We start from the raw sequence: 23,439 nt of genomic DNA on the forward strand, positions 1-23,439 counted from the left end.
TTTTGAGAGTTTAATAAGTAACCATAAGATCTACAAAGGATTTCAAATCTAAAGAGAAAGATTTCCTAATCCTCTAAACTCATACCATGGAAGTTGTGAAGAAACAATGGAAGGATTTTCTTCATATGAACAATGATATCAATATCTTGAATGGGAAATACAAGAGTATCTTCGTCATTGTCATCATTCCAATCCATTTATTCTACTTTCTCTACCACCTCCTCTTCTTCTACCTGCAAAAGTGGATGGTGATGTGGTTCTTACTGCACCATGTGATAAAATGAGGGGGGTTTGGTGTTGGATTATTTTTTTTGAATAAAAATGCTAATGCAATGCAATTTTCTATTTTTGAAATGAAATATGCATAATGCATTTTTTGTTTTTGTTTTTGCAGAAATGAATCAATTAGGGAAGAAAACAATGCAACTTTGACACTTCCTCAACAACGACGCCAAAAAGTGATGAGCCCCAGTATTACAACAAGAATGCTACAAATCTTGATGCTACCAACTTAAATTATCAACCCAGGGTTTGTACAAACTTAAGAGGTGTCGACACTATATGTGAAACATGCAATGTGTCCTTATTTCGTTGATCTGATGCAACACAATGAATGTTATGAAATCCAAGCCTAAACTAGTTGCAGAAATGTAAATGTTACTCTATTTTGAAGAAAGGAAACTTAATAAATTTTGCAGAGAGGAAATTCTAGTTACTTTTGCAGAAAGGAAATACTATTATACTTTGCATGAATGTAAATGTTAATATTACTTGTAGAAATGTAAACATTAACCTATTTTCAAAATGTAAATGGCACATCAAAAGAAAGTCTAATCTATGTAATAGAATTATCAATGTTGGAAATGGAAACCATAACTTAAGATGTATGAAACAAAATGAAATGATTCTTAAATCACTACATTCAAGAGAGATTTTGTCAATAAAGTTTATAAGGTGCTTCATAAAGTAATCATCATTATTCTCTTCAAGTCAAGAATTTGTCCACTAACCATAATTACAGAGGTGAATTGCAATGGAGAAGAGGAAAGGCTTAAGAGGTTTTTGGTCTTACTCAATCATGGTTTCAGAGCCTAGGGGTCGTTATTCAAGCCTAAGAAGCAAAAACCATGATTTTGGAACAAATCTAGTTAAGTTTACACGTGCTACATGAGTGCTACAAGAGTTGCTATAGGAGCTGCTACAAGAGTAGCACGATTGCTACAGGAGTGAGATAACTTGCTGAATTCCCAAGTAAATCAAATGAAAATGAGATGGATATTTTTCTATTTATTTTTAAGTGGGATGTCCTAGAACTCTATTCCAAGTGGAATCACTCCAAAATACCCCTGTTAACATGTGCTAAGAAATAACAAAAAATTACTACTCTAAAAATTAGAAATTCAAGAACTAGTGAGCTAGTTAACCTACTAAATGGCTAACCTAATCAAGTGAAAAATATATGGGGTGATTTTTGTTATTAAATTGAATGATTTTATGACCCAATACAAGTGGAATAAACTCAAATGACTCTCATTAACACGTTCTAAAAGTTAACAGAAATTACTACTATTTTACTACAAGGGACTTCCAGAAATTCTAGATTTGTATATTAGTAAACTAATCCAAGTAGCTCAATGATGAATATGGCTTTTGAAATTTTCTCTAAGGATGCATCATGATTTTGAATCTATAAATAACATGAAAAAAAACTCAATTCAATCATTTAACCAATATTGGGTGTGTGTTATATTCTTTCCACGACTAGCCCCATGCGCAGAGCCATGGGGTTAGAGGGGGGCGGTGAACCCCCCTTGTCAGGGGGGTCGGAGCCCCCCTCCTTTCGGTCTGGGGTAGTGCCTTGGGATTTTTTTTTTTGGACCCTATATTAGGTGGACAAAACTACCTATGGTTTTGTGCATGGTTTTGCACATGGTTTTGGGCATGATGGTTTTCCACCCATGGTATCTTGTAAATCCAGTCAAGGGAACTATGGTTACATTCTGATCTAGAGTTAATGGATTGGGATTTATGGATGCTTCGACATGTATATATATGTATTGTAACATTGAAAGGAATATAATGAAAAATCAATCTAGTAGTCCCTGTTTTTGGATCCAAGGGAAATCTTTGTGTATATCTATTTTATGTTTTATGCTCTTGCCATTGTTTATTTTCTATTTTTAGAATTCGTATGCAGGTAATTTATGTATAGGTTTAAAACCTACATTTTGTAGTAGAGATATTTTGGCTTCAAAGGGATGTCTTTATTGTTGAGGGGTTTTGCTTGGGCCTGTGGTAGACCCTGTTCAGTGGGAAAGAAGATGGTAAGTAGTGGAAAGATAGAGATTGATAAATTTAATGGTCAGAGTTTTGAGTTGTGGAAACTCAAGATGGAGCATTTGCTGCTAGATAAATATCAGTGGATTGTGGTAGATTCGGGTACTAAACCAATGAGAATGTCAGATGAAGACTGGGGGAAGTTGGATTGAAAAGAAAAAGAGCACAATACGATTGTGTATCTCAAATTTAGTATTGTTGAATATATGAGGGGGAAGCTATGGTGAAGGTTTTGTGGTACAATTTAGGGAATGTATACCAATCTAATCCTCTGGTGAACAAACTATTCCTATGGAAAAAGTTGTATAATCTAAGGATGAAAGATGGGGACACAGTGACAAAGCATCTGAATGCCTTTAATATTGTGGTAAGTCGGTTGTTATCTATTGATATTAAAATTTCAGGTGAAGATAAGAACATTAGTTTGTTGTGTTCTCTATCGAATTCATGGGATATTATAATTGTTTCAATAGGTAGCAATACAACTACCTTAAAGTTTTATGAAGTAGTCTCGTCCTTGTTGTCTGAGGAGATGAGATGGAAAAATATGGAGGGACAAAATGGAGATGCCTTGTGTATACAAGGACAATCCCAGAACAAAAAAAAATAAGTTCTCGAGTGGGAGATCTAAATCTAGAGGGAGATCTAAATCTCTAGGAAAACCTGTAAAGGTGTGCTAGAAATGCGGAAAGGAAGGGCACTTCAAAAAGGATTATAGATCTAAAGCTCTTGAGAAAGGAAAAGGATCTGATGATGCTCCTTCTACAGAGGTGAAAACAACCTCAGATGAAGGTGGGGATTTGTACTTGGATTCTTCTTCAAGTACACATGTAGATCATGAGGCATGGTTGATTGACTTAGGTTCATCCTTTCACTTCACTACCCATAGGGAGTGGTTTTGCGAGTATGAGAAATATGATGGTGGTGATGTCTTCTTAGGGGATGACAGGAAGTCTAGAATTGTTGGACACTGAAAAGTAAAGTTGAAGTTGCAAGGTGGAAGAATTATAACACTTCCTGGTGTTCTGCATATTCATGCATTGGCCAAAAATCGGATTTATGTAAGCAAGATGGATGATGCGGGTGTAAACACAATGTTCGAGAATGATACCTGCAAGATGGTCGAGGAGCACTAGTGTTGATGCGGGGATTTCAGATTGGAACTTTGTACAAGTTTCTAGGTAGTATTTTTATTGATCGGTGCAATAGTTCTATGGTTCCTCAAAGTGGAGCAAAAAACCTTGTGATCTATGGAGAAAAGATCATGCTATGGCATCAAAGGCTTGGACATATTGGAGAGAAGGGCCTTCGAATACTTTGTGGTAATGGTATGGTAGAAGGTATGTCTAATTTATCTCTGTATTTCGATTTCTATGAAAATTGTGTATATGGGGAGCAGAATTGGGTGAGTTTCCCCTCTGGTGCTAAGAGGGAAAAAGGGATTTTAGAGCTTGTGCACAGTGATGTGTTTGGACCTGTGTCGGTTCCATAACTCGGTAAGTCTATGTACTATGTATCATTCATAGATGAATTCTCAAGGAATACATGGATATATTTCCTCAAGAAGAAATTTGAAGTCTTTGACAGGTTTAAAGAATTTAAGGTTTTGGTGGAAACCAAATGGGGAAGAAGATAAAGGTGATGAGGACATATAACGGTGGAGGGTTCTATAAGAAGGAATTTATAGAGTTCTATAAGAAGTGTGGTATATTACAACTAAAGACTACTCCATACACACCTCAGAAAAATGGAGTTGCAGAAAGAATGAACAAGATGTTAATGGAAAAGGAAAGAAGCATGCTCAATGGTGTTAGGCTAGGAAAGGAATTCTTGGCAGAGGTGGTGGAGACTGCATGTTACTTGGTTAATAGACCACCTTCATCAACGTTGGAGGATAAGTCTCCACAAGAGGTATGGATCGGTAATGAACCCTCTCTTTCACATCTGAGGGTATTTGGCTATGATGCATACGTACATGTTCCAAAGGAGAAAAGAACCAAGTTGGATAGTAAATCTGAAAGGTGCATCTTTATTGGGTATATGGATGGTTTAAAAGGTTATAATATTTGCAACCCAGAAACAAGGAAGGCTGTGTATAGTCGAGATGTGGTGTTTAGAGAGGTGAAAGATGTTATTAAACATGAATTCCTACCAAAGGAACCTGAGAAAATAGAGTTTGATCTTAAGGAGGAAGAATCAGACTCTACAGCAAAAGAGAAATCAAAAGATGAAGAGCCATAAACTCTAGCTATGAGAAGATCAGTTCAAGAAAGAAGGCAGCCAAAAAGGTATAGTCCATCTGCTTTCTATTCAATTTTTTCTTTATCTATTACTGATGATGATCCCAGAACTGTTTGGGAAGCAGTAGATTTAGAGGATGGAAAACTTTGGAAAGAGGCCATGGTTGATGAAATGACATCTTTGCACAAAAATGAGTCTTGGGATCTGGTGGAGTTTTTGGTTGGAAGGAAACCCATTGGCAAAAAATAGGTGTTTAAAAATAATATGAATGCGGAAGGAAAGGTGGAGAAATACAAAGCTCGATCGATAGAAAAAGGTTATTCCCAGGTGTCGGGAATTGATTTTGGTGATATTTTTTCTCCTGTTGATAAGGTAGCTTCTACTAAATTACTTTTATTTGTTGTTTTTGCTTTTTATTTTGAGGTTTAATAGATGGAAGTGTGTGTTATATTACTTCCACGACTAGCCACGCGCGTGAAACCGGGGGGTCAGAAGGGAAACAACTAGGCCCCCCTATTGGGGGGTTTGAGGGGGGTGGTAGCCCCCCTCTCCAGGGTTCCAGGCAGTGCCCCGGGATTTTTTTTTTTGGACTCTATATTAGGTGGGCGGGCCTAGTTATGGTTTTGTGCATGGGTTTTGCACATGGTTTTTGGGATAATGGTTTTCTGCCCATGGTATCTTGTAAATATGGTCAAGGGAACTACGATTATGTTCTAATCCAGGGTTAATGGATTGGGTTTTATGGATGCTTTGACATGTATATATATATGTATTGTAACATTGAAAGGAATATAATGAAAAATCAATCTGGTAGTCCCAGTTTTGGGATCTAGGGGAAATCTCTATGTATATTTATATTATGTTTTATGCTCTCACCATTGTTTATTTTCTGTTTTTAGAATTCGTATGCATGTAATTTCTTTACAAGGTTAAAACCTACAAACAATATGACTACAAAAAAAGAAGCATGAATAGTAAATGCAAAAATAAGTGATGCAAGTGAAAAAGACATTGAAAGGAAATAAAAAAATTGTACAAGATGGCTCTGAGACTCTTAGGATAGCCAAGCCCAAGGGAACTTAGATTCCTATGAAAACATAGTTATCGATCAAACAGGAACTATTACCTCAAAATGGGTACTCGAGCCCAAAAATCCCAAAAAAACATGAAAAAAAAACCCAAAAATAAAAACTGTTGATTCTACATCACCGTTTTTTTTTCAAGGTAAATTTTCAATGTTTTTTAAAAATAACAGTAAAAAACAATAAAAACCATTTTGTTTGGTGCAAAAAACACCTTGAAATTGAAAAGTGTTGATGCCGAAATAACGTCTTTTTTTCAGGGTACATTTTCAACATTTTTTAATAATGACATTAAAAATAAAATATCATGACTCTGAAAAACTTTAAATTTCCAACGATTTTCAAGCATGACATTAATGATAAAATATCACATCTTTGAAAAGCTTTCAAATTCCAATGATTTTTAAGTATGACATTAAATTTAAAATATCACTTCTTTGAAAAACCTTAAAATTCCAACAATTTTCAAGCATGGTGCTAAGAAAAAATATTTATAACTATTTTCAACCATAACATTAAAGATAAAATATCACAACTTAGAAAAACATTAAAATCTTGACAATTTTTCAACCATGGAATTAAAACCAAAGATTATGACTACAAAACAATATTAATTTTTCAAAATATTTCAAGCATGACATTATAGAAAAAATTTATGACTAGAAAAACTTAAAAAATGAACACCTGAATGAACGAGTTACTATACCAAGAGTAATTTTTTTTAAATGTTAAGTGTATAGCGATTTTAAAATCTTAGCCTAAAAGAACTTGATACATTGCAAAATAAAAATAAAAATCAACTATCAAATTGACATGCAGTGTAAGTGAGCTCAACGCAATGTAATGAAAACTTATAGACCAACCATGAAATTAACACATTGTGGGGTAGACTCGATCCATTATAATGAAAAAATTAAAATCAACTATCAAATTGCACATAATGGGATCGGGTTGCTAGACAAACATCGACACGGACCCTAAAATATAAGAAAACAAAAATAAAAATAAAAAATAATAACAAGTAATAAAATATGACAAAAAAATGTGATAAAAAAAATCAAATATAAAAAATATATAGTAATAACATAACAAAAAAAAAATGTAAAAAAAAATAATCATACCATATAAATTAAAAAAAAAAGAGTAAAATAAAATAAAAACCAAATAAAAAAATAAATGAAAAATAAATTTCCCTGGCCACCCTAGGCACAACCGGCGAGGGGTGGCAATGGGATGATTCATGACAAAAAAAATAATATATATATATATATATATATATATATATATATATATATATATATATAAACAAAAACAAGCCATAAAAATGTAAAAAGAAATATCATAATTAACTTGTAAAATTGAAAATTTAAAAAAAATAAATAAATAAACAAAACAAAAAATAAATAAAAAAATATAAAGAAGAAACAAAAAATTAAAAAATATAAATAACTTAAGAAAAAACAAATAAAAATAAAAATAAAAACTGTTTTTTTTAAAGTAAAAAATAAGAAATAAGAAATAAAAACATCATTTAAAAAAGGGTTAAATAGTTACCAGAAAATTAAAATTAAAATTAAAAAAAGTTCAAAAAATTTAAAAATTAAATTAAAATTACAATTAAAAAAAAAATTATTTGATTTTAAAAATTAAAATATATATATAAACTTAAATTAAAATAAAAAAACAACTAAAAAATTAAAATAAAATAAAGAAACAAATTTAAAGATATTCAAATTTAAAAATTAAAAAAAAAAAAACCATTAAAAAAACTATATAAATTATTATTATTATTATTATTATTTTAAATAGCCCTCTCCCCCCTCACTCCCCCTCCCTCTTCACCCCCTTTATCCCCCTCTGCTCCGCCACCCCAGCCCCCCTCCCCTCCCCATCCTCCACTCGCCACCCCACTCCCAGCCCTCCCCTCTCCTCTCCCCTCCCCCTCCTCCACTCCCCCCCCATGCCCTCCGCGTCGCTCCCCACACCCCGACCCCCGGCCCCCCTCTCCCTCACCCCACATCCCCTCCCCACTTAGTTTTGTGGGGAGGCGACGGAGGGTGAGGGACGGAGGCAGAGGGATGGGGGTCGAGGTGAGAGGAGGGAGGGTGTCACACCCCCAAGTCTATGGCCAATTTTTTTCACCGTGCCCGGCGGGGTGCGGCACCACTGAACGCTCCCTTTTTAACAAGTTAACGTTTATGGACTACGCCTTAACCAATATAATCATCTTTAAACCGATATAAACATGTCTTCACTTATAATCATAAGCATTAATCTTCATAAATCTTCATAAACCATTCTTAACATCATTATATGCAATTAAACCGAAAGACAATTGCGAACAACCGAGAAGAATGGGAGGGGCAACTCCCGGTAAAGTCTGCCCGAATAATCAATATATTATGAACCTTCAATAATACATCAATACACAAGTGTGCCGGGCAAAGTCCTCGGCCAACACTTAGAGTCTTTTTACAATATTACAACAAGGCGTGAGAAGCCTTATACATACACAATTCTGCACCTTTACTTGTGAGCGGGTACCCACCCAGATCACCAAGACACTCACACGTTTTCTGCACCAAACCGTGTACTCAATCCTCCTCAACCGAGACTTCTTTCTCATGAGCCAATCTCCAAAATATGCGAAGTTCCTTTATTCCTTATGCGCATGAGAAGTGCGCATTTCCTTAAGACACTTCGCACCTTTCTCTTGCCTCTTATGCGAGTTCCTTGAGCGAAGATTCGATGGAGAAATGAACTCCATTTCTCCTCCATATATACGCATCTTTCTTCATGTTACAAGGGGGTTGCTTAACTCACGGCCGACCTCCCTTATTACATATAAAGCCCACGTATATTACATTATTTAATTTGTTTTATTTTTAATTAACTCATGCACATATTCATATGTGCGTACAAGCCACTATATGAATGTTTTTACATGTATTATCGTATCTTTGGAGAGGGGCGTCCAGCCTTAAGGCCGACCCCCATATCCTCCATTACACGCCCACAATACACATATCAATCTGTCGGCTTCGCCTCTTAGGCTAATCCTCAACACGTGGGTATAATTTGCTTTCGCCCTCGTATTATTTCGCACTAAGTGTCCAATGAACGTCGCACTATAGCTTGCATTGCTGCAGTCATTCGTCGCACAGTCGGGTCGCCATCGTCCGTCGTATGCCGCGTTCGCCTATGCTGCACCCGCCCATCGAACCTTGCCCGCGTATGCTGTCCCACCAGCTCATTGTTCTGCCGCACCAGCTCGCCCATCTGCTGCACTGTATCCGCATACCAACTTGCCGGTCCGCTCATCATCGCAGCTCGTCCAACCATTCGTCGCTCGCCGTGCACGGGTCGCGCGCCCGCCCGTCGTGCACGGGTCTCCCGCGGGTCGCCCACCCGAGTCGCCTGCCCGTCGTGCACGGGTCACCCACGGGTCGCCCACCCGGGTCGCCCGTCGGGTGAAGGCGCGCCTCTGCCCAAATCGCCAGGGCGTTACACTCTCCTCCACCTGAAATCGTTGTCATCCTCGACAACACTCCATCTCAGTAGCTCTCCACCAAGACTGCATCGACCATGATGTAGACCCCTCCATATAAGGCACCCATCACTGCAATATATAAGGCCTTGTCTCCATCAAGTCATCTCCATGTGCAAACTGCCCATGTATAAGTGCTACACATCCCGGTCATGTGTCAACACCCATAATCCATGTTCAGGTCCATGAAACCTCCATCCATCTCATCTGCAACATGTTGTCCACGAAGTGTTGGTGTCAATGTGCTAAGTCTGCCACATCTATCCCAACATCATCATGTGTGTAAAGTAGTTGAGTCTCGGCTCAACCCATCATCATCATCATCGTGACCCCATCACCTCAAAGTGTCTCATCGGTCCTCCTCATCAAGTCACTCTTCCAAGCCATGTCCTATGCACGTGCTTTGAAAGTATGCATCCCATACTGCATCAAAGTCATCTGACCTCAGCTCCTCAATGCATCAGACCTCTAAGTCCACCATATATGATGTCCCAAAAGTCACAATGATCTCATGTCATCATGAGCTCCTCAAGCCATCCAACACTCGGCAAGCATACAATATGCCTCCATGCGGTAGGAATGCTCCATGGTTTGCTCACAACTCCATCCAAGTAATCAATCTTCGGTTTAGTGAACTCGGTCACCAACCATATCATCATGTCATCACGAGTCCCTTCTCCATAGCTCCTCCACCAAAGGTTCACCAAGACTATCTCTTGGTCTCGGCCATGAGAAGTCCACCCAAGGGTGTGCCCTTCAATCTGTCCATGAGTCATGCCGGGCACTTAGCCATGTGGCTAAAGCATGACCCAATCATCCACAACGATCATCAAGTTCCACCCTTGTCACGAGCCTTTGCACCTTCAACCATAAGGTCACAAGTAGCCCCAACAAGTCCTGCATCAACCAACGATCCTTGCTTCTCCATACAAGGCTCCATCATAGTCATCCATGGTGAGATCCTCCATAGCATAGGCAAACTGACTTTGCCTTCCACTGCACACGGTCCATCTACCAAATGTCCAAATGAAGCACAAGTATCCATACTTACTTTATCAATATGAGGTTCCTCCATATGAGTGACCTCACCCATCCATGTCGATAAGCTGCACGATCCTGGTTCAACTTGATCACCTTCAAGTTCTGCCTCCATCGAGTCCTCATCATCATGTGATTCTTCCATGTGAGTGACCTCGTCCATACATGTTGACAACCTGCACGATTCTGGGTCAACCTGATCATCCTCAAGTTCTTCCTTCATCGTAGTCAAGCTTGCAACATCTTCATCATAGAAGGGGACAACAACAGCTTTGCTGCCCTTCAAGAAATCTCGTCCAAGTATCATGTCGAAGCCCTCTAACTTCATCACTATGAAGTCTAACCGACCTCTCCATCCTTCTACCTGTATAGGTACGTTGTGTACCAAACCGACCACCTTAGCTCTAGAGCCCACTGTCTCGATCTTCATAATAGATGTCAGCCATGTCTCTTTTGCTAACCATGTAGTCATAAAGCTATGTGCAACATTCATGTCTACCACGGCTTGAACGGTTTTACCACAAACCATCAAGTCTATGTAACCCAAACTGTTCTCCATAATCTTTATCACGAGCAACCCTGCTCAAACTGAATCTCGAAAACTTCCACGAGCAACCTTTGCTCTGATACCACCTGTCACACCCCCAAGTCTACGGCCAATTTTTTTCACCGTGCCCGGCGGGGTGCGGCACCACCGAACGCTCCCTTTTTAACAAGTTAACGTTTATGGACTACGCCTTAACCAATATAATCAACTTTAAACCGATATAAACATGTCTTCACTTATAATCATAAGCATTAATCTTCATCAATCTTCATAAACCATTCTTAACATCATTATATGCAATTAAACCGAAAGACAATTGCGAACAACCGAGAAGAATGGGAGGGGCAACTCCCGGTAAAGTCTGCCCGAATAATCAATATATTATGAACCTTCAATAATACATCAATACACAAGTGTGCCGGGCAAAGTCCTCGGCCAACACTTAGAGTCTTTTTACAATATTACAACAAGGCGTGAGAAGCCTTATACATACACAATTCTGCACCTTTACTTGTGAGCGGGTACCCACCCGGATCACCAAGACACTCACACGTTTTCTGCACCAAACCGTGTACTCAATCCTCCTCAACCGAGACTTCTTTCTCATGAGCCAATCTCCAAAATATGCAAAGTTCCTTTATTCCTTATGCGCATGAGAAGTGCGCATTTCCTTAAGACACTTCGCACCTTTCTCTTGCCTCTTATGCGAGTTCCTTGAGCGAAGATTCGATGGAGAAATGAACTCCATTTCTCCTCCATATATACGCATCTTTCTTCATGTTACAAGGGGGTTGCTTAACTCACGGCCGACCTCCCTTATTACATATAAAGCCCACGTATATTACATTATTTAATTTGTTTTATTTTTAATTAACTCACGCACATATTCATATGTGCGTACAAGCCACTATATGAATGTTTTTACATGTATTATCGTATCTTTGGAGAGGGGCGTCCAGCCTTAAGGCCGACCCCAATATCCTCCATTACACGCCCACAATACACATATCAATCCGTCGGCTTCGCCTCTTAGGCTAATCCTCAACGCGTGGGTATAATTTGCTTTCGCCCTTGTATTATTTCGCACTAAGTGTCCAATGAACGTCGCACTATAGCTCGCATTGCTGCAGTCATTCGTCGCACGGTCGGGTCGCCGTCGTCCGTCGTATGCCGCGTTCGCCTATGCTGCACCTGCCCATCGAACCTTGCCCGCGTATGCTGTCCCACCAGCTCATTGTTCTGCCGCACCAGCTCGCCCATCTGCTGCACTGTATCCGCATACCAACTTTCCGGTCCGCCCATCATCGCAGATCGTCCAACCATTCGTCGCTCGCCGTGCACGGGTCGCGCGCCCGGAGCGCCCGCCCGTCGTGCACGGGTCTCCCGCGGGTCGCCCACCTGGGTCGCCTGCTCGTCGTGCACGGGTCGCCCACCCGGGTCGCCCGTCGGGTGAAGGCGCGCCTCTGCCCAAATCGCCAGGGCGTTACAGAGGGGGTGGGGAGAGAGGAGGGTCGGGGGGAGTGGAGGAAGGGGGGGGAAGGGAGGGTGAGCTAGGGGGGAATGAACGAGGGGGGAGGGAGGAGGAGGGGAGAGGGGAGGGTCGGGGGGAGGGATGGGGTTGGGTGCGGAGTGGAGGAGGGTGAGGGGACGTGAGCTAGGGTAGGGGAGCGGTGTGGGGGGAGGGGGTCTGGGTGGAGCAGCGTGGAGCGGGGGTCAGGGGGGAGGAGGGAAGAGGGTGGGATGACCGAGGGGGGAGGGGACTACTTTAATTAAAAAATATATATATATTTTTTTAATATAGTTTTTTGTTTAATTTGTTTGTTTTTTTTTTTTAATTTATATATATATATATATATTTTAATTGTTTTGATTTTTTTTTTCTTTTGAAATTTTGTTTTTTAACATTTATAATTTAATTTTTTTTAATTTTTTTTCTTTTAGTTTTCATTTTAATAGTTTTTTTTTTTAATTTATTTTATTTTTGTTATGTGTGTGTATATCTATATCTATATATCTATATATATATATATATATATATATATATATATATTAATTTGTTTTTTTTTTTTTTTTTTAAATTTTAATTTTAATTTTTTTTTTTTTTAAATTTTTTTTTTTTAATGGTTTTGAAATTTTTTTTTTCTATTTTGTTTTTTAATTTTTATAAAATAATTTATCTTTTAATTGTTTTAAGTTTTTTTTTTTAATTTTATATTTGAATTTTGGTTTTTTTTTTTTTTTTTTTTTTAATTTAATTTTGTTTTTTTAATTGTTTTATTTTTTTTTTTACTTTTTACTTTTAATTTTTTTACGGTTTTTAATTTTTTTATTCTTGTTATTTTATTTTATGTTATTTGCTTATTTTGGGGAGTGGAGGGGTAGTGGGGGGGAGCGGGCTATTTTAATAATAAAAAAATTGTTTTTTTTTAATACAATTTTTTTTAATGTTTTTTTTTTTTTTTTAATTTGTTTTTTGTTTTTTTGTTTTTTCAAATTTGAATATTTTTTGAATTATTTATTTATTAATTTAAATTTTATAATATAATGCAAAAAGAGAGGTTTAATGTGTTGAAGGATGGTCAGATGGGCCTTAATTTATGTCTAATTTGGAGGCACATCAATAACTACGGTTGCAAAGTGATTTCAAGCATGAGTACATAAAAAAATTTCCTTTCCTTAATCTTAACTAAGATGAATTTCACATTATTAACAAATAAAGTACATTTTCTTTATTTCATTTATAAAAAAATCCTACTTTTTAATATAATAATTGATATTTAATTTTTAATTAGTATTAAATATTTTTTTTGTAAGTTAGTCTACTTCTCTATTAATATGGTAAAAAAAATGTTACATTCATGTCTATCTAAGGCCTACCATGAAGGAACCATGCTTCACATTTCTCTCTAGAGGCATTCCAAGGTTGTCTAAAATAATCCTCCTACATTTTAGATGACTATAACGGTTCATAACCTCAAGTACATTATAGTAAAACCAAAGAAACCTTGTAGGCAACATAGATAGAAAAGACAACTATATAGACATAGTCAACATGGATAGCTAAGACCTAACTAAGACTGCATAGAAAACATAAAAACCTGGTAGACGTTGACAACATAGACAACATATACATAAACAACTAAAATCTGTGTAAAAATAGCAGTCAACATCAAAGACTCAAAGAATCCTTCAATGTGCTTAATGTAAAGAGGACTCATAATTAGAGACAACAATAGTGGTTGATACAAGGTTTCAAGTAACTCTGAAACCTCAATGCTTGTTCGGTTTGTAACATCCCTTGGTTGAATTTCAATATAAATAAAATAAGGCCAAAGACATGGGACACGTATTCCAAGTTTATTTTTGGGTAAAATATCCTAGTTGTTATCACCAAAAAATGACCACCTATCCATTTCTAACTAGGTGGATCGAAATACACCATATGGATTTAATTTTACCATAGTAAAATCACTTTCACTGTGGAAAATAATTTAGTAAACCACTTTTATTAAATTAATTTCTGATTTAAATAAAAAAACCATGAGAATAATTAGATAAATCATTATTTATTTAATTTTCTCTAGGAATAATTATTAAATCATTATTTAATAGTTATTCCTTGTCACATTTGACTAAATCCCTTAGGAATATTTAAATAAATCGTTATTTATTTGAATTTCCTTATTTCTGTTATTAGAATAACTATTAAGTCACTATTTAATAATTATTTTGATTTCACACCTTTCTTGTTTCTTGCGAAATAGTTAATAAATAATTTTATTTTTCAATTATTTCTAAATAAAGGAATTTAACCATTTTAAATTCCTTTTCCCTCTCCAATAAATATAATAAAGTATTCCAAGTAGCTAGATCTGAATTTGGTCAATAATATATATTACTCTCCATTTTTGAAATTAACCCCATGCTTTGCTACATAAATAGGGTTTTTCATTCATTCCTTGCCATGATCATTATCATCATATTCTTGAGTTCCCATTTGAGTTCGTCACTTTGTTTGGTTTTTTCACATGATTGAGAGAGGGAATTCTATTTCTGAAGCATCAAGGATATCAAAGGACCCATCCCATAGAGGGGGACTTACAGACCAATCTATAGATCTCCTTCACCAAGTGTTATCAATAAATATTTATTCATTTAAAATTATCTTTCCAATTGGGTTATTATTTTGGATACATTATTTTGTTGCTATTTGTTTTGGATCTTGTTTTCTTTTACTGTAGATTTTCCATTTGTATTGCAGATCTAGAATGACATCAACCATCAACTTGTTGTTAGGGTCACTTGTCACCTAGTGACTTAAGTGAGGATTTTTGGTACACCCTCTAGGAATTTTCACATTAACACTAGTGGGTGTCACTTTCGGTTTATTTGTGGCTAAGGAAATTAGCAAAGGCATTGGAAAATGAAAAGAGGAAATAGTTGGCATTTTATTTATGAAAATAAAGGAAAATGGGAGAAAAAGAAAGTGAAATTTCATAGATGTGCATGAGGAGGAAATTGAAGGAAAAATAGAGGAAAATTAAGAAAATAGAGGCCTCAATGATAAAAATGCTTCTGAGGATCAGTTCATATCTTTTGCTAGTTCAGTCTTTGGTCAGTCTAGTTTTGGATATCTTGTTCATTCTCTCTCTCTCTCATACTCTAGCACACTTAGAGCATTCTTGGAGCATGCTTGGAGAACTATAGTATTCACTTGGATTGGAGAAAGAAGGAAAATGAAAGCAATTAAGCACTAGGAGATAAAGGGATCAACAACTACAACTGGATTGCTTTGTAGGTAATAGGTTGCATATTTTATTTCCTTGTTGGTTTATGGATGCATGATGCATGCAGGTGATTCCTTGGTTATGTGCTATCATTGGAATGGAGGATTTCTTATATTGACAATGGTTTGAGAATTTCCATTTCTTGGATAGCCATGGTGTTGTGGGTTTTCAAATTGATTGTTTTATGATTGGTGTTCATGTTCCTTATGCTTGTGGGTTGAGTTACTAGTTCCTAGAGTCGTTGGTTGGAACAAACGTTCTGGAACCCCTAGAGCAACTTCAATTGAGTTACTAGTCCTAGAGCCTTGGTTGGAAAAATTCTCTAGAGCCCTTGGTGGGTTGAGGTACTACTCCTGGAGACTTGGTTGGACAAACGCTTTGGAGCCTTGTGGCAATTGTGGGTTGAGTTACTAGTTCCTGGAACCACTGTTGGAATAAGCGCTTGAGAGCCTTATACAACTTGGGTAGAGACCGAATTGGTGATGGTTAGTGATGTCCAACAGTGAGATGGAATCACTGGTTGAGGGTTGAGATAGTTTTGCCTTTGGAATCCCTAGTTTGGTTGTGTTTTGGTTATTCCTTTAGATCCCACATTCATGCTTGGAATATGAAACAGGGGTGTTTGGCCGAAAGAAAGATTTGGTTCAACCAAATCTATGGCTGGGTGGTACATGGAAGTCCCTGACTTGGTTGGATTTTGCATATGATAATAAGAGCTCTTTTCCTAATGTATTTTATGAGTATTTTTACTTGATATTATGTGGCTTTCATGGCTATTCTATCATGGTTATATGCTGGTTATAAGTATGATTCCATAATAGGTTCTAGCTATGGCTCTTGATGTGTTTTGATTATATGATGAATGGTTAATGAATGGATGAGCTAACAAATATTATTTCAACTATTATGAGAGAGAATTAGACCTTCTTTATGAATTTCATATAAGTTTCATACCCCTATGTTCAGATATGTAGTCATGACCTATAGATTACATGTTTTCCATATTTTTGATGAAATTCCTATTATGACTAGGCTTGGTTAGGTCAAGTATCTATTCAAGTTTTGTATTAATAAATTTATACTGAGGTGATTTATAATTATGGAAATCTTCATTGAGTTTTGCACAACGGTCTAGAGACAAGTCTTGAAAAAGGTGGCACTGATTTAAGATTGCATGCTTAGAATTGGTAGTTTTGGGTTGCAGCCGTTAGGCTTATGCATGTAGCTAGAGGCCTATAGCCACATGGATGCCTTGTTATGGAAACAAATATGGGCCAAGGTCACTGAAAACAACACTCCAATTAAGGTTTGGGCACTGGGAATGGTAGTATTTCCTCTGAGTGTCATGTGAACTCTATAGGATGTCAGTTTGTGGTTGTTAAGTTCCAACTATCGACCCCAATTCCTTAATGGGATCTTGGAGGCCAAGCAATATCATAATAACTCTTCCTCACATGTTTACCCCAATAGACTGGTTAAATTGGGTAAATGTGGGAGGTGGTTACACAGTGGTATCAAAGCGTGTTTCCATTCTCTTTGGGTGATTTTTGGTACATTTAGCCCATCCAGCTAAATGTATCTAGTTATGCATGCATAGTATGTTAGAGATGCATCGTGGTTGTCAGTATGCAGTTGTGTCATCATGATGTTGTTGGTATGTTATCATGTTGTATGTTGGCTGAGATGGAGTAGGAGATTCAAATTATGAGAGAAAATTTGCAGCACTGGATCTCGAGGTAACATTATATTGTTGTACATGTTTGTATGTTTGGTATGTACGTATGATGGTTAAGTATTGTTATATGCATGCCTATCATTCTATGGTTGTTGTGGTTACATGCATGATAGATGCTAGTTGATCAATATGGTTATATGCACATGCATTGGTTAGTCATGAATGGTAGTAACTTGTTTTTATATGCATTGCAGTCACACACATGATGATTATGGTCATTGCATTTAAGATCTTGATGTTATTATGTATCATGCTAATTTGGATTTTCCTGTGTAGATGGTTATGGTTATGATATTTAGGTATGATTCGATATACTTGTGATATTGTGTCATACTAATATGGATTGACTATGTAGATGTGATAGCTTCCCCTGAGATACATTGAGGTATAAGTTGATTATGTTGTCTATTTAGTTTATCTAACATGGTATGTTTATAGGTTGTTTGAATGTTTGATTAATTGCATGATATGAGTATGTGTTTGTAAGATTACACGAAGGAATTATCTTGTTTAAGATGGTTGTAATAACACAATATGTGCTGAGACAACTAATATGCACTTGCGTGCAAGTGGGTTCTAGTGGAATTATTATGAATAATGACTATGATTTGATTATGACATGACTAATGGTCTTGGTAAAGGTTGATTTCAAATTAATAGACATTATTTCTATATTTGGAACATGTGATTTACATGTGTGAGTAGTTGCAACGCATCATGCTTGGTATCAACATGACAAGGAAACAATAGATTTGTTTATATAACTAACAACTAGGTGATGTGACAGCACATAATAAAACTCAATTACAGCAAGGTAAAAGTTAAAAGAAAGGAGTTGGGTGAGAATTCCTTTAGCTAGGTTTGGAAGCCATAATTCCAAATGAATGAGTTTCTTGTATGAATACAAGAAGTCTCCTTAACCTTGATTTCATCTGACCTTATGTGAATATGTGTTATATTCATGAACCTGCATTTGACAGGTATGTTAGCTAGTTTCTAGTTATAGATGGATTCGTCAAGGGAATTGGAGTCCCTTGAGAGATGGCATGGATGTGTTCAATTACAAGGCAACGTGCTTGGCACAACAAGGTAAGGCTACTGGTATATTGTATATTTATTTATGCACTAACAATTATGTGTTTATGGTCATATGATGTAGGGATTACATTGCAAAAGTAATTTCCATGAAATCTTGAAGAAGGCTCAGGTTGAGATTTCCCTTGGAAGCATTGGGAACCCATGTGGATTGAGTCATGGTGTATGCTGAAATTTTTGTGCTTTCGGTACTTTGTGATTTGTTTGTGCTTGATTTGTAGTTTTGTTTATGTTTAGTGCATGACCATGCCACTTTGTTGCGGTGTTGTATTGTTGTTGGTTTTCCATGGTTTTCTTCTTGCTTGTTTCTTGTTCTTGCCTTTTATGTTTTAAGGATCTTGGGAATTGGTTTGAGAAAGAGGAAAGTTAATGGAGCTCGAGAAGAGCTGAATGAAACCCAATGGGTAATGTAAGACCTGGATGAAGCCTGGTGCATGTATAAGGGAAGTTGAAGGTAAGAATATGACAGTCAGTTGGATTGGTTGGGTCCAATGGGATAAATGGATGGTGGCAGGTTAATAATGAAAAATTTAACAAGAAGGGTAAATTAAATGGATTTGAGGAAACAGGTGCCTTGGCTATGTTGGGAACTGTTGTTCTCAATGTTGTGCATGAATAAAGGGAGTTCTCTTAACCATGACCTTATGATTGTTGGTAATTGTGTTGTGATGATGAATATGCTAATGATTATATATATATATATTCCATTTTTTGACAGGGTCATTAGGGATCATGAATATTCCATTGTTTGATAGGGCCATTAGGGATCATGATTATATTATGCTAGTGTTCACATGTATATATATGTATGTATGTTGTTATCTGACAGGGTCATCAGGGATCATTCTTGTGGAGGAATGATTGCTTATGCAGGTGAATGGCATGACGGGTTCCTAGTTTCATGTGGAATCAAGTTAGAAGAGTAACTTGGTAGATCTATGAGGTCAGTATCATGTGGATATGAATTGATATTATGTGTTTATACTATGCCTATGTCTATGTTATAGCAGGTAATGCTGAGGGATACATCAATAGAATGAAAGTAGTGTGATCTGTGGCATGATGGGACAAGCATGGATAGCAGAGAGACACTAGAAGAAAGGTTTCTTGGTAAAAACTGTGTGGTCTCCGGATGTTCTATGTACATGTGGTATTGTGTACGTGTTGTCCAAGTGGTGTTGTGTACATATGGTATTGTATGCATGTTGGATATGCAGTGTTGTGTAGATATGGTATTGTGCGCATGTTGGAGATGTGGTGCTATGTACATATGGTGGTGTGAGCATGTTGAATATGTAGTGTTGTGTACATATGGTGTCATATGCATGTTGTACATGTGGTGTTGTGTGCATGTGGTGTTGTATACATGTGTTGCAGTGTGCATGTGGTGTTGTGTACACATTTTGCAGGTGTTTTTGTGTACACGATTTGTTGAAATTAGCAACAAGAAATGCTAAAAATAGAAATTCTAAAAAATAACATTGCTATAAATAGCATTTCAGGATGTACTCCAAATCTGTTGGAAATAGCAAAAAATAGAAATGCTAAAGATAGAATTGCTATAAATAGCATTTCGGGATAGATTCTAATTTTAATTAGTCCCTAAATTAAAATTGAGAATTAAAATTCGAATTTACTCTCACTAGCTGTTTGAAAAATAATTAATTAATTCATCTTGAGTTAATTAGCTGGAGAAATTCAAACATGAAGTCTTTGTGAAGTCATGCAACAATTATTCCTTTGATTGAGGAATTTATCCCTTAGTTAAGGAGATAAAGATGAGTTGTATTTGAGTTGTAATTAGTTAGCTCAGTTAACTAAAGTTAAGTCCAGTTAAATTAGTTCCAAACAGTTGGAGGAACTAATTGTTAGTTCAGTTAGTTAATGCATGCTTGCATGAAACTAGTGTTCTTCAAATAACTGAATATTCTCTCATAAATAACTCATGCATGTCAGTTCAGAGAAAGACCCAGTTGAGATTAAAGGAAGGGACAGTGTACTATCAGTTGGAAGAATTTTTCCTATAAAGGAAACTCATCCATGTAGAAGGAATCATATCCTTCAAGATTGCACAGTTATTTCAGAGGTCAGTGTTGTCTGTGAGAGGAGAATTCACACAGGTGGCAGCCAAAGGACCCAAGAGAAACTGCACAAGGAAATAGGAGGCTTGGAGGACTGAAGGAAGGCACAAGTGTTGTCTTTATGTCTATGAGCAGCAGTGAGGGATTGTACTGAGAGCTGGATATCTGAAGGAAGGCACAAGTGTTGTCTTTATGTCTATGAGCAGCAGTGAGGGATTGTACTGAGAGCTGGATATCTTGTGAGCTAAAGCTTTGTGTAATCTTGAGATATTTCCACTTGTATGATAATACAGAGATAGGGTTTTTTAGCTGAGGCTTTCCCCAGAGTATTCTTCTCTGTTATATGTGTTCTGATTGATCTTGTTCAAATTGATTAAGCTTCCGCAAAGTTTGATAGTAGAAGTAGATCAAGTATTTTTCTTTAGTTACATTGCATTATTAGGTGATCTACAGTGAGAAATTTTACATGATTGTGTAGATGGTGCCATGTACATGTGGTGTTATTTACGCATTGTGCAAGTGCTGTTGTGTACACGTGGTGTTGTGTACATGATTGAGAAAGTGGTACTATGTATATTTGGTGTTGGTACACGTTATGCAGGTGGTGATGTGTACAGGATATGCAGGTGATGCTATGTACATGTACTATTGTGTACATGTTGTACACATTGTGTTGTGCACATGTGGTACCGTGTTATGTGTATTGTGTAGTTATTGTATCATGACATGCGTATTTGTTGTGTTGTAATCTGTGTGTATATTTGTTTTTTTATACACCGAGTGTAGGTGTATGTGTTGTGATGTACACCAGGTGTAAGTGTATGTATTGTGTTGTGGTGTACATAGGGTGTAGGTGTATGTGTTGTGTTGCATATCGGGTATAGGTGTGTGTATTGTCTGGTAAACTGTGTGTGTGTGTGTGCGAGTGATGTACATTGTGTGTAGTGTACGTGGTTGAAGAGAAGGCACTGGGTGCTTCCCGGGTGTGGTAACTAATCCATTGTGTGAATGGAAAGGACAAAGAACAAAGGTAGAAGCAAGGAACCATTTAAAGGATAAGTATTAGTATTTTACTTTAGTTTTAATTATGCATGTGATCTATGACTCTTATATATGATGGTTACACATGATCTATGGTTACAATTTATGATGGTTGTGTTGAGCTAACTAGATGTGATATGTTTATACATGATGATTTGATTGAAGAGATAATTTGACTTGTTGTGATAGGAAGTAAACAAAATTGTAGGTGTACCTTGTTAACGAGCTATGAATGAGGTATTATGTGAATTTATTTCAATTCCTTTTGAGTATAATGGAAATTATGTACTTGGTACAGGAAAGGATGGAAAATTCCTGTCTTCGGTGGTTAGAATTAACTTCCAGAGAATTAGTAGCAGTAAAAGGAACTGGAACATTCAACATTATGTTGGTAAAGCATGTTAGGACCAGGGCCATTATGGGACTCTGGTACCGAATAATGTCTAATTATTTCCATGCGCATGCTATGACCGGTATAATGGTTTTGAGGTAGCGATATGCCTTGGTTTCTTGATATTTTGATGCAATGAAATATTTCCAAGGGATGGATCACCCAAGATGGTGATGCCAGCAAAACTTAGAAGGTGTGTGATTGCACGGAATGGGGTGACAAGATTTCCTGAGGGACCGTGTAACAGAGAAGGGAAGGGCGGGGAACAATTTTGTTTTAGTCACTAGCATTGCCAGATAGAATCGGAAGCACATTGGGAGTGTGCCCTAGAACAATGAGCCTATAATTGTTCGCTGAGGGAATAGGTAGCGTAAGGCTCATAGTGTTGGAAATTGGATGCAGGTTTGAATTTTGTTACATATCCATTTGGGCACATCACTCCCATCATTCAGATCAGTATCATTGGGGCTCATCAAACCCTAATTCAGTTGCTACATGCCCTAGACAAGTCACCACTTTGAATGCCTCCTTCCCTAAGAGTTTTTTGGCCTGAATCCCTCCAGAAATGCCTCCTTGAGGGACCAACGTAGCCTTGGATAGGGGTAAGTGTGCTTCAGTGCAGGTAGGCCCATGTCAGGGTGCTCTGCAGAGCACCTAGGCCCACTTTGACCTGCGCTGGGCGAGATTGAGCGAAATTCACATAGGGTTTTGGGAATATTCTTATCTTTTGGAGCCATCTAGAAGATTCCCACACTTATCATCTCCTATGAGCTCGAAATTGGATAGGGAATGAGTTAAGTAACCTCCTATCCTCTCATCCCTTCCTCCATGGAAACTAACTCTAAGTTTGGAAGGCCATTCAATACCCTCATTTATGACCAAACCTTCTCCATTTGCCTATAAATTGAGCACTCATCTAAGTGATCAGGGGCTGGACTTTGAGAATTTGTAAGGAGATACTATTGGAGTGAGAATTGAGATTGTAAGTGAGTAGTTTTATGCTGTCAGAGTGTTGTGCTATTGATGTGATGCTGGTTGGAACCGAAGCTGGAAGAGTGACAATGGATCAGACTTCATGGTTGTAATTCTTCCTTCTACTCAATAAAACAACTTACATGCTTTTTCCATATGCTTATATTGATATATGATGTGTATATGTGTGAATGTATCTAATTCCATTTACTTGTATTCGATAGATCTCTTGCTTTGATTGATTCTCGGTCTTCTGTTTATGCCTGCAGGTACTTTTGGAGCGAGTTAAGTTCAAGAAGGAGCGACAAGAGTCAAACAAAGGAGACAAAAGGAAAGTGAAAGAACAAGTAGGTTCTTTGATCCCTTTTTCTTATTTATCATTTATAGAAAAATGATAAGTGCTTTAAATTTGTTGTTCTAGGTATAGCTACCTACCCAGGGAATTAGTATTTATCCATAGATATCAAATTCCTCATAACAAATTGGCGACTTTGTTGGGGATTGAACCATCGTTTCGGTAGTTTACCTTCATCCTAGTACACCCT

This window comes from Pinus tabuliformis, chromosome 1_1 (assembly GCF_031772625.1).
Source record: "Pinus tabuliformis cultivar Carrire ecotype Pingquan chromosome 1_1, CPIR1, whole genome shotgun sequence".
NCBI lineage: Eukaryota > Viridiplantae > Streptophyta > Pinopsida > Pinales > Pinaceae > Pinus > Pinus tabuliformis.